This window comes from Aegilops tauschii, chromosome 1, assembly GCF_002575655.3.
Source record: "Aegilops tauschii subsp. strangulata cultivar AL8/78 chromosome 1, Aet v6.0, whole genome shotgun sequence".
Lineage (NCBI taxonomy): Eukaryota > Viridiplantae > Streptophyta > Magnoliopsida > Poales > Poaceae > Aegilops > Aegilops tauschii.
The window spans coordinates 410,347,921-410,358,551 of NC_053035.3; positions in this window are offsets into that span (position 1 = coordinate 410,347,921).

Here is a 10,631-nt window from a genome sequence, read left to right on the forward strand (position 1 = left end):
AAAAATGCATTGGCTTTAATAACGGTTGAGGGAGTCCTGGATTAGGGGGTCCTCGGACAGCCGGACTATATACTTCTGCCAGACTGTTGGACTATGAAGATACAAGACTCAAGACTTCGACCCGTGTCCGGATGGGACACTCCTTGGCGTAGAAGGCAAGCTTGGCAATACGGATATGAAGATCTCCTCCCTTGTAACCGACTCTGTGTAACCCTAGCCCCCTCCGGTGTCTATATAAACCGGAGGGTTTAGTCCGTAGGACAACAACAATCATACCATAGGCTAGCTTCTAGGGTTTAGCCTCTACGATCTCGTGGTAGATCAACTCTTGTAATACTAATATCATCAAGATCAATCAAGCAGGAAGTAGGGTATTACCTCCATCAAGAGGGCCCGAACCTGGGTAAACATTGTGTCCCCCGCCTCCTGTTACCATCCGCCTTAGACGCACAGTTCGGGACCCCCTACCCAAGATCCGCCGGTTTTGACACCGACATTGGTGCTTTCATTGAGAGTTCCACTGTGCCGTCACCGTAAGGCTTGATGGCTCATTCGATCATCGGCAACGATGTGATCCAGGGTGAGGTTTTCCTCCCCGGACAGATCTTCGTATTCGGCGGCTTCGTACTGCGGGCTAACTCGCTTGGCCATCTGGAGTAGATCGATAGCTACGCCCCTGGCCATCAGGTCAGGTTTGGAAACTTGAACTATACTGCCGACATCCATGGAGACTTGATCTTCGACGGATTCGAGCCCATGTTAGGTGCGCCGCACAATCACGATGAGCATGATTTAGCTCTACTGTCGGACTGTATTCGGGAGATCACACCTGCAACTACTCCGGCCCTCAATCCGGAACAAATTGCGCCATCTGTGGATGGGTGGATGGACCCCGCCACGGAGGCCGCACACTCGGTGGTGATAGCGACGAATACTGACTTTACCTCCTACGAGACCCATGTTGCCGAACCGTTGGATTCGTCCCTGGCCACGGACCCCGAGCCGCTTGTGTCCGTGCCCATCAAATCCGATTGGGCACCGATCATGGAGTTTACCTCCGCGGATATCTTTCAACACTCGCCTTTTGGCGATGTACTAAACTCGTTGAAGTCTCTCTCCCTGTCGGAAGACCCTTGGCCGAACTATGTCCAGCTAGAATGGGATGCGGACGACGAAGAAATTCGCGCCCCACCCACCACCCACTTAGTAGCCACTGTCGACGATTTAACCGACATGCTCGACTTCGGCTCCGAAGACATCGACGGTATGGACAACGATGCAGGAGACGAACAAGAACCACCGCCCACAGGGCGCTGGACTGCCACCTCATCGTATGGCATATACATGGTGGACACCCCCAAAGAAGGGGATGGCGACAAGACAACGGAGGATAATCCCTCCAAGAAGCAACCCAAGCACCGACGTCAGCGACGCTGCTCTAAGTCTCGCCATAGCAAAAGCAGCGATACCGGCACAAGAGACAATAATGCTCCGGATAGTGCCGAAGACGACGATAATCCCCTCCAGCCAGACCTCGAGCGAGAGGATGAACAAGCTAGCCCTCCAGAACAGGCAGCAAACGGAGAATCAGAGGATGACAATTACATGCCTCTCTCCGAAGACGAAGTGAGCCTCGGCGACGAAGAATTTGTCGCGCCTGAGGATCCCGTCGAGCAGGAGCGCTTCAAGCGCCGGCTTATAGCCACAACAAACAGCCTAAATAAAAAGCAACAACAACTTCGAGCTGATCAAGATCTGCTAGCGGATAGATGGACCGAAGTCCTGGCAGCAGAGGTATACGAACTCGAGCGCCCAACCAAGAATTATCCAAAGCGCAGGTTGCTACCTCAACTCGCGGAGGAAGCATTGAAACCTACATCACCAGCGTATGATGCGGCTGATCGGCCACCTTGTGGCCGAGACAGAGAGGCATTTCAGCCCGAAGTCCAGCCCGCACCCCGCCGCCAATCAAATAAAAATACCAAGGCCCGGGGCAACACACGGGACCTGCGAGATGTATTGGAAAACAAGGCAAAACATGCAAGATCGATCTACGGATCACGGGGGAGCGCACCAACACGTGACGATGATCGTCACGCCGGATACACTAAAAGCAAATCCGGCCGAGCCGAACACGGCATACAAGACTCATATGAACTGCGTCGTGATATAGCCCGGCACAGAGGCGCCGCACACCCCCTATGCTTCACTGATGAAGTAATGGATCACGAATTCCCAGAAGGGTTTAAACCAGTAAACATTGAATCATATGATGGTACTACAGACCCCGCGGTATGGATAGACGACTTCTTCCTCCACATTCACATGGCCCGCGGGGATGACCTACATGCCATCAAGTATCTCCCGCTAAAACTCAAAGGGCCGGCTCGGCATTGGCTCAATAGCTTGCCGGCAAACTCCATCGGAAGTTGGGAGAGCCTGGCAGAGGCATTCCTGGACAATTTCCAGGGCACCTATGTGCGACCGCCGGACACTGACGATTTAAGTCATATAAATCAGCAGCCAGGGGAATCGGCCAGGAAATTCTGGACCCGGTTCCTAACCAAGAAGAACCAAATAGTCGACTGTCCGGATGCAGAGGCCTTAGCGGCATTTAAGCATAATATCCGTGACGAATGGCTTGCCCGGCACCTCGGCCAAGAGAAGCCAAAATCCATGGCAGCCCTCACGACAGATATGACCCGCTTTTGCGCGGGCGAAGATAGCTGGTTGGCTCATAGTACCAATACAGCAAGCAAACCTGGCATATCAGAAGCCAGGGATAGCAACGACAAACCACGACGCAACAAACACAAGCGCCGCAAATATGGTGAAAACGCCGAAAATACGGCAGTTAATGCCGGGTTCAGGGGCTCAAAGTCCGGTCAGCGGAAAGGGCCAACCAAAATAAAAATCTGGTTCCATCCAGTCTGGACCGCATACTCGATCACCAATGCCAAATTCATGGCACCCCAGAAACGCTAGCCACCCATACCAACAGAGAATGCTGGGTCTTCAAACAAGCCGGCAGGGCAGGTGCCAAAGACGAAGGGGGGGGGGTCTCAAAGCGACGATAGCGACGAAGAGCCCAGATCACCGAACACAGGAGGGTAAAAGAAATTTCCCCCGCATATTCAATCGGTGAATGTGGTAAATACGACCCAAATTACCAACCCAGACCAGATATGCACCCTTAGGGATGGCGACTCAATGGAACTAGTCGTCCCACAATATAAACTAGGGCTGGTCACCTACAACCGCACGGATCATCCGGTTAACGCCAATCAGGGCAATCCAGCCGCACTAGTCCTCGACCCAATAATAAACGGGTTCCACCTCACTCGAGTCCTTATGGACGGAGGTAGCAGTCTAAATCTGCTTTACCAGGACACAGTGCGCAAGATGGGCATCGACCATTCGGCGATCAAACCCACTAAAGCCACTTTCAGAGGCATTATACCAGGTGTGGAGGTTAGCTGTAGGGGCTCCATTGCCCTTGAGGTAGTCTTCGGATCACCAGGAAATTACCGTATCGAAGAGTTAATCTTCAAAATTGTCCCTTTCTGCAGTGATTATCAAGCACTGCTCGGACGAACCGCGTTCGCTCGATTCAACGCGGTGCCACATTACGCCTACCGTAAGCTCAAGATGCCCGGTCCACGCGGCGTCATCACGGTTAATGGCAAGGCCGAACCTTTCCTTGGCACCAACAAATACACCACTGCCTTAGCAGCAGAAACAACGAGCAGCACCTTGCAGCCGAACCTCGAGTCGACGTCCAAGCTCCCGGACACCGTCAAGGGACTCCGAACTACTTCGTGGAAGGATAGCCCGGCTCGTCCAGAGCTCGACTACCGGCGAAGGCCAGGACAGGCCGAACTCAGCGGCTCAACCGCCCTCCGGCACATAAACATTTCTTACATCTCCTTCGCAGGTTCACCTTTGCGCCGACCAGGACGGGCTACACGGAGGCAGCTTGAACGCGTAAGGGAATCCTTAGACATTCCCCGCAGTGACCATTCGGCTATATTACGGATCCGCACTCAGCCTCTTCCCCCTGGTCTCAGTAGGTTCCGCAATCATATTCCTTTTTTTATCACATTACTTGTACCCATACGCATAGACGTACTATTCAAATACAACATGTGGCTTTATATGACGTTTACCTGCTGTTATTTCTTATTGAAATCATTCTGTCAAGTGGCATCCGTACATAGCGATACGCCTTAAAATATGCCAGGGGCTTTGTTTTACCCATAACACGGCAATAAAGTCCGAACACCTTCATGGAAGTTCGGCACCCCGAACCTATAGCATTATATGCATCAGCTCCGAATCATGTCTTGGGTCAATAGTTGGGTTTGCCCGGCTCCCATGTTTTGGTACCTTACATTTCGCTATATCGGCTAAGGTAGCACTGGGAGAACTACTGCGATTGTGTCCCGGTTCTTCCGGACGAGCACCTCAGTAGAGAAAGCCGAAAACTGACTGTCATGATACGGCGAGAGCTGGTCAGCTGTTCGAGAGATCACAAAATCTTGAAGGATTTCTCCCGCACAATGCCATAACCAATGCAGCGTGTGATGGATCGGTTTTTTTCTCCGATCAGGTGCTTATAGAGCCCCTAGTACGGTCTTCCGAACACCAGGGGCTGCGCCTACCATACTAAAGCTCCTATGGCCAAGTGAGAGTGATAAAGTCCTGTAGTCCGATTGCCTGGTTCGTTGTGCTGAGCACCTCCTTCGAAGGACCCAAAACTGGGATAAAGAGTGCTCAGGTTTATCCCGAACACCCCCGTACTTCTTACATGGGGGAAGAAGCCGACGACTGGCCAACTCTCAGGTTTAACATATAAAACGGCCGCACAGGAGGGTAAACTTTTATATAACAAGCGACAAATAAATGACCTTGTTCAAACATTACAAAGGACAACATGATTGGCATTCATGGAAATATAATGTCCTTGGTGCATAGCTTCGCTGCAAGGTAGGATCCTTTCAGGACACTCTCATAATATAATTCGGGCTTGCGGTGCTCCTTCCCCCCTGGCGGTCCTTCGGTCATCAGCTTTTCGGCATCCATCTTCCCCAAGTGCACCTTTGCGCGGGCGAAGGCCATTCGCGCACCTTCTATACAGACCGACTCTTTGATGACGTCAAGTCAAGGGCAAGTGCTTACAAGCCGCTTCACGAGCCCGAAGTAGCTTCTTGGAATCGGCTCGGCAGGCCATAGCCGGATAACCAGATCTTTCATGGCTAGTTCCGCCGCCTTATGGAGTTCGATCAGCTGTTTCAGTTGATCGGCAAAAGGCACCGGATAATTTGGCGCCAAATACTGCGACCAGAAAAGCTTATCTGCGGTGTTCCTTTCTTCGGCTCGGTAGAATTGGGCGGCATCTGATATGCTACGGGGTAGCTCGGCAAATACCCCTGAGAAATCCAAATTCAAAATTAGAAACATAATTTTCCCCTCAAATACTTGCTTTACATGGAAAAAGCCTTACCCGCCGCGATCTTCCTCGCCTCTTGGATCCCCTGCAGGGCGCTTTGGGTTTCCCCCCGGGCATCGCTCGTGGCCCGATGCGCCTTGGTGAGTTCAGATTCTTTCTCCGTTAAACTCTGCTCCAAGGTCTCGCATTTTCTCACGGCCTCTTGCAGCTCCTGCTCAACTTTAATAACCCTGGCCTCGTGCTTCTCACGAAGAGCCTACTCTGTGGCTGCCTTTTTCTCAGCCTCGGCCATGGCCTTCTTAAGGGCCTCAACTTCGGTCACAATCCATAGCGCAAATCATGAAGCTTATTTCATATTGAAAATTCATTCGCAATAAACGCGAGCAAGACTTGTGCACACCTTGTTTATCTCTCCACTGCATTTTCAATTGGCCAAGTTCTTCTTTGGCCCGCTCCAGACTTTGATTCAGTCCGGAGATCTCCGCAGTATGAGAGGCAGCAGCTGCTACAGACGCCTGCTTATAACGAAAGAGAAATCGATGTCATTCACCGAGTCTTCCTGCGATCATAAATTCGATCCTCTGTCCGGTTCTTTCTTTCACCGAACAGTGTATCAGGGGCTACTATCTATACTATGACACTCTTCGAAAACTCATAAAACATACCTCAAAGCCTCTTATAAGGCTGATACAGGCTTCGTTCAGTCCACTTTCAGCTGACTGAATCTTCTCAATCACCGCACCCATAAGGGCACGGTGTTCATCAACGATGGAGGCGCTCTTCAGCGCCACCAACAAAGCGTCCGACACCTTTGGTTGGACAGAGGTTGCCGATGGAACAGGCACGCCCCCTCCACCCGAGGGAGGCTGCCCGCTTGATTCTGGAGCCGTATAGATCTCCGGAATCGTATCCGGCTGGGGGCCGAACTCAGGAGGGCCCCCGTCGTCAGCTCCCATGGGAATCTTTTCCCCCATGTGTTCGGCCCCTGAGGTTTGACCTCCAGGCGCCGCCTTCACGGTCTTTTCCTCTCCTCCTGGGCCAGGGTCCTTCTAGGACGAAGCCGTGGTGTTATGCACCTGTTTGGAGGAAGGGTCCTTTGGGGGCGTCCCGCTCTCCATAGCATCTGAGCTCAGCGAATCCTCTGATGAGGATTGTTTGGTACGGGACCTCGCCGGACTACAAAAAATATGGCTTAGGTTAAAATACTATGCCATGATGAGTCTGGACGCCTAAAACCTACTCAGATTTTATATACTTACGAGTTCACCAGGGGCTGGGCCCTGGGATCCCACGCCGGGCCGCTGTCTGCGGCGGCAGTAGACTCCTCTGGAAGAGGAGACTTACCCCTTTTGGGCAGCTCGGCCTCCAGGTGTACGGAGGCCGTCCTCTTCTTTCTTCCCCCCGCAGGGGATTCATCTTCTTCCTCCTCCTCGTCCTCTTAGGAGGCGGAATGGGCATCAGAGCCTTCGGATATTGTGTCCGAAGTGCCGCGGCGACGAAGGCCGCCCCGGGTCTTTTTGGCCTCCTTCTCAGCCATCTTCTTCGGCACCTTGTAAGGCGCCGGGACCAGCATCTTCATCAGAAGTGGGACAGCCGGTTCTTCGGGCAGCGGGCCCAGACAACGGATCCGCTCCGCCTTCTTCGTCCAGCCCTGGGAAGAGTTGTATAAAACACGTTAAGCGCTTCCTTTGGGTTACGCGGATAAAAACTTTTGATGACTTACCGAACTTGCAGGGCGGGACAGTTGGTACCCGCGGTCCTCGGTGGAGTCCGGCCATGATTTGCTGGACTTGAAAAGCACCTTCCAAATGTCCTTGTGCGAGGAGCCGAAAAGCTCTCGCAAGGTTTGGTGCCTGGCCGGATCGAATTCCCATAGATTGCAAGTCCGGTGTTGACAAGGCAGGATCCGGCGAACTAACATCACCTGGACTACGTTGACAAGTTCAAGGTTCTTGTCTCCCATATCTTTAACGCGCGTTTGGAGCACCGACAGTTCGTCGGACGAGGACTAGTCCAGGCCTTTCTTAACCCAGGATGTAAGCCGCAGGGGGGCACCAAATCGAAACTCGGGAGAGGCGGCCCATTCCTTGCCGCGCGGCTCAGTGATATAAAACCACTGCTGTTGCCACTCCTTGATAGAATCGTTAAAGGTTCCCGTTGGCCATATGACGTTGGGCATCTTGCTCACCATAGCGCCCCCGCACTCGGCGTGCTTGCCGCCCACCACCTTGGGCTTCACGTTAAAAATCTTCAGCCATAAACCGAAGTGCGGCGAGATGCGGAGAAAAGCCTCGCACACGACAATGAATGTCGAGATGTTGAGGAAGGAATTAGGGGACAGATCGTGAAGATCGATCCCATAGTAATACATGATGCCGCGCACGAACGGGTGGAGGGGAAACCCTAGCCCGCGGACAAATTGAGGGAGGAATACGACCCTCTCGTGGGGTTCCAGAGTAGGGACGATCTGTCCCGCCGTCGGGAGACGGTGGCTGATTTTCTTGGCCAGGTACCCGGCCTCCCGAAGCTTTTTGATATCCTTCTCTCGGACAGTAGAGGCCATCCATTTGCCTCCTGCTTCGGATCCGGACATCTTTGGAAGGCCTTTTGTGGGCAGAGAAGATGAACGCTTGAGCGCTGGAGCTTGGGCGGAGGAGAATGAATCAGGAAGTAGAAAGCGTGGGTGCGAAAGGGAGTCCTTATCCCCTTATAAAGGCAGCAGGGATTTTGCGCCTCCCCACTTGCCTGGTAAAACCTCTTATGCCCCAAGCGCCGTAATTGATGGCGCGGTTGGATTACCCACACCCGTATTGATGAGAATCCCGTGATAAGGGGACACGATCTCTGCTTCGACAAGACGTGCCAAGGAAACCGCCTCGCGATCTGTGCAGTGGCTGGTTGTGAAAAACGGTTCGAATAACGACCGGGCCGTGGTGTGATATCATGCTGCAAGATGCGTCGGCAGATTAGATTTGTGGAAATATTATTCTCTCTACGGTGGTATGTGGAATTTGTTTTGCAGAGCCGGACACTATCCTTGTGTTTAAAATCTTCTACAGAGTATTCGGAGGAGGAACCCGCCTTGCAATGCCGAAGACAATCTGCGCGCCGGACTCATCGCCATTGAAGCCTGGTTCAAGGGCTACTGAGGGAGTCCTAGATTAGGGGGTCCTCGGATAGCCGGACTATATACTTCTGCCGGACTGCTGGACTATGAAGATACAAGACTCAAGACTTCGACCCGTGTCCGGATGGGACTCTCCTTGGCGTGGAAGGCAAGCTTGGCAATACGGATATGAAGATCTCCTCCCTTGTAACCGACTCTGTGTAACCCTAGCCCCCTCCGGTGTCTATATAAACCGGAGGGTTTAGTCTGTAGGACAACAACCATACCATAGGCTAGCTTCTAGGGTTTAGCCTCTATGATCTCATGGTAGAATCAACTCTTGTAATAATCATATCATCAAGATCAATCAAGCAGGAAGTAGGGTATTACCTCCATCAAGAGGGCCCGAACCAGGGTAAACATTGTGTCCCCCGCCTCCTATTACCATCCGCCTTAGACGCACAGTTCGGGACCCCCTACCCGAGATCCTCCGGTTTTGACACCGACACGGTGTCATTAGCAAACCCTTGTAATGTCATGCTAAGGCGCCTATTCTAATGTCAAACTCGATTTCCAAAAAGCTTTTGACTCTATTGTGTGGCCCTCTCTTCTCAACATTTTACAACAACACGAATTTGCTTCAAAGTGGTGGACTTGGATCAAAAAACTTCTTCATACTGGCAGAATTGCGGTTCTACTTGATGGGTGCCCATGGCCGTGGATTAATTGTAAACTCAGGCTCGAACAGGGTGATCCGCTTTCTCCTTATCTATTCATCATGGCGGCAGACTTACTACAACGCTTGATCGCTAAGCAACCTGCTCTCTTGCAGCCACTCAAGAAAAACCTACCCTCCAATATCCTTTAGTATGCTGATGATACATTGATCGTTCTTCGTTCCTCTCATCTCAGCTTCTACACTCAGGAAAATCCTTGAGGACTATGCTACGGCTATTGGCCTTTAGATCAACTTCCAAAAGAACAATGTTTATCCCTCTAAACCTCACACATCATGGTGCGTCAACCCTCGCAGTTGATTTAGGAACAACTATTGCTTCCTTTCTCCAGACATACCTTCTCCTGCCACTCTCACCACATAAATTGCCCCCTCTTCTTATCAACCACTTATAGATAACTTCAACAAATATCTGTCTTGCTGGATTGCGCTGCTACTCACCAAAGGAGGAAACTAGTCCTTATTTTTGTAGTCCTAGATAACCTCCCCTCTTACTTCATGGGGGTGTTTAATCTTCCTAAGCTAATCATTGAACAACTTAACAAATACAGATGATTTTTTATGGTCAGATAATGATTCATGCTCAGGAGAAAAATGCCTTGTAGCGCCAAATAGAGTTTGCACGCCCAAAAATGTTAGTGGTCTTGCTGTTAAAAACATACATGTGCAAAATATATTCCTTTTGCTGAAATTTTTCTACAAATTCTTACATGCACTACCTCTGTCATGGAAAGACTGGATCATGCACCAAACTCCATATCCCGTTAGCTCAATTAATAATGCCTCCTAACTAGCTAGGATAGTTCATAGAAATATTGCCATGCTTAGGTGATACGTCTCCAACGTATCTATAATTTTTTATTGTTCCATGCTGTTATATTATCATTCTTGGATGTTTTACAATCATTTTATAGTCATTTTTTGGTACTAACCTATTGACATAGTGCCCAGTGCTAGTTGTTGTTTTTTTGCATGGTTTTTACATCGCAGGAAATCAATACCAAACGGAGTCCAAATGCAGTGAAACTTTTTGTGGATTTTTTTGGACCAGAAGACATCCAGTGGGCCAGAGAAGCACCTGGGGGGGGGGGTGCCACGAGGGGGGCACAACCCACCAGGACGCGCCTGGAGGCCGAGGCGCGCCCAGGTGGGTTGTGCCCACCTCGGTGGCCTCCCGCACCGCCTCTTTGCTCTATAAATACCCCAATATTCCAGAAACCCTAGGGGAGTCGACAAAAATCAATTCCAGCTGCCGCAAGATCCAGAACCACCAGATCCAATCTAGACACCATCACAGAGGGGTTCATCATGTCCATTGGTGCCTCTCCGATGATGCGTGA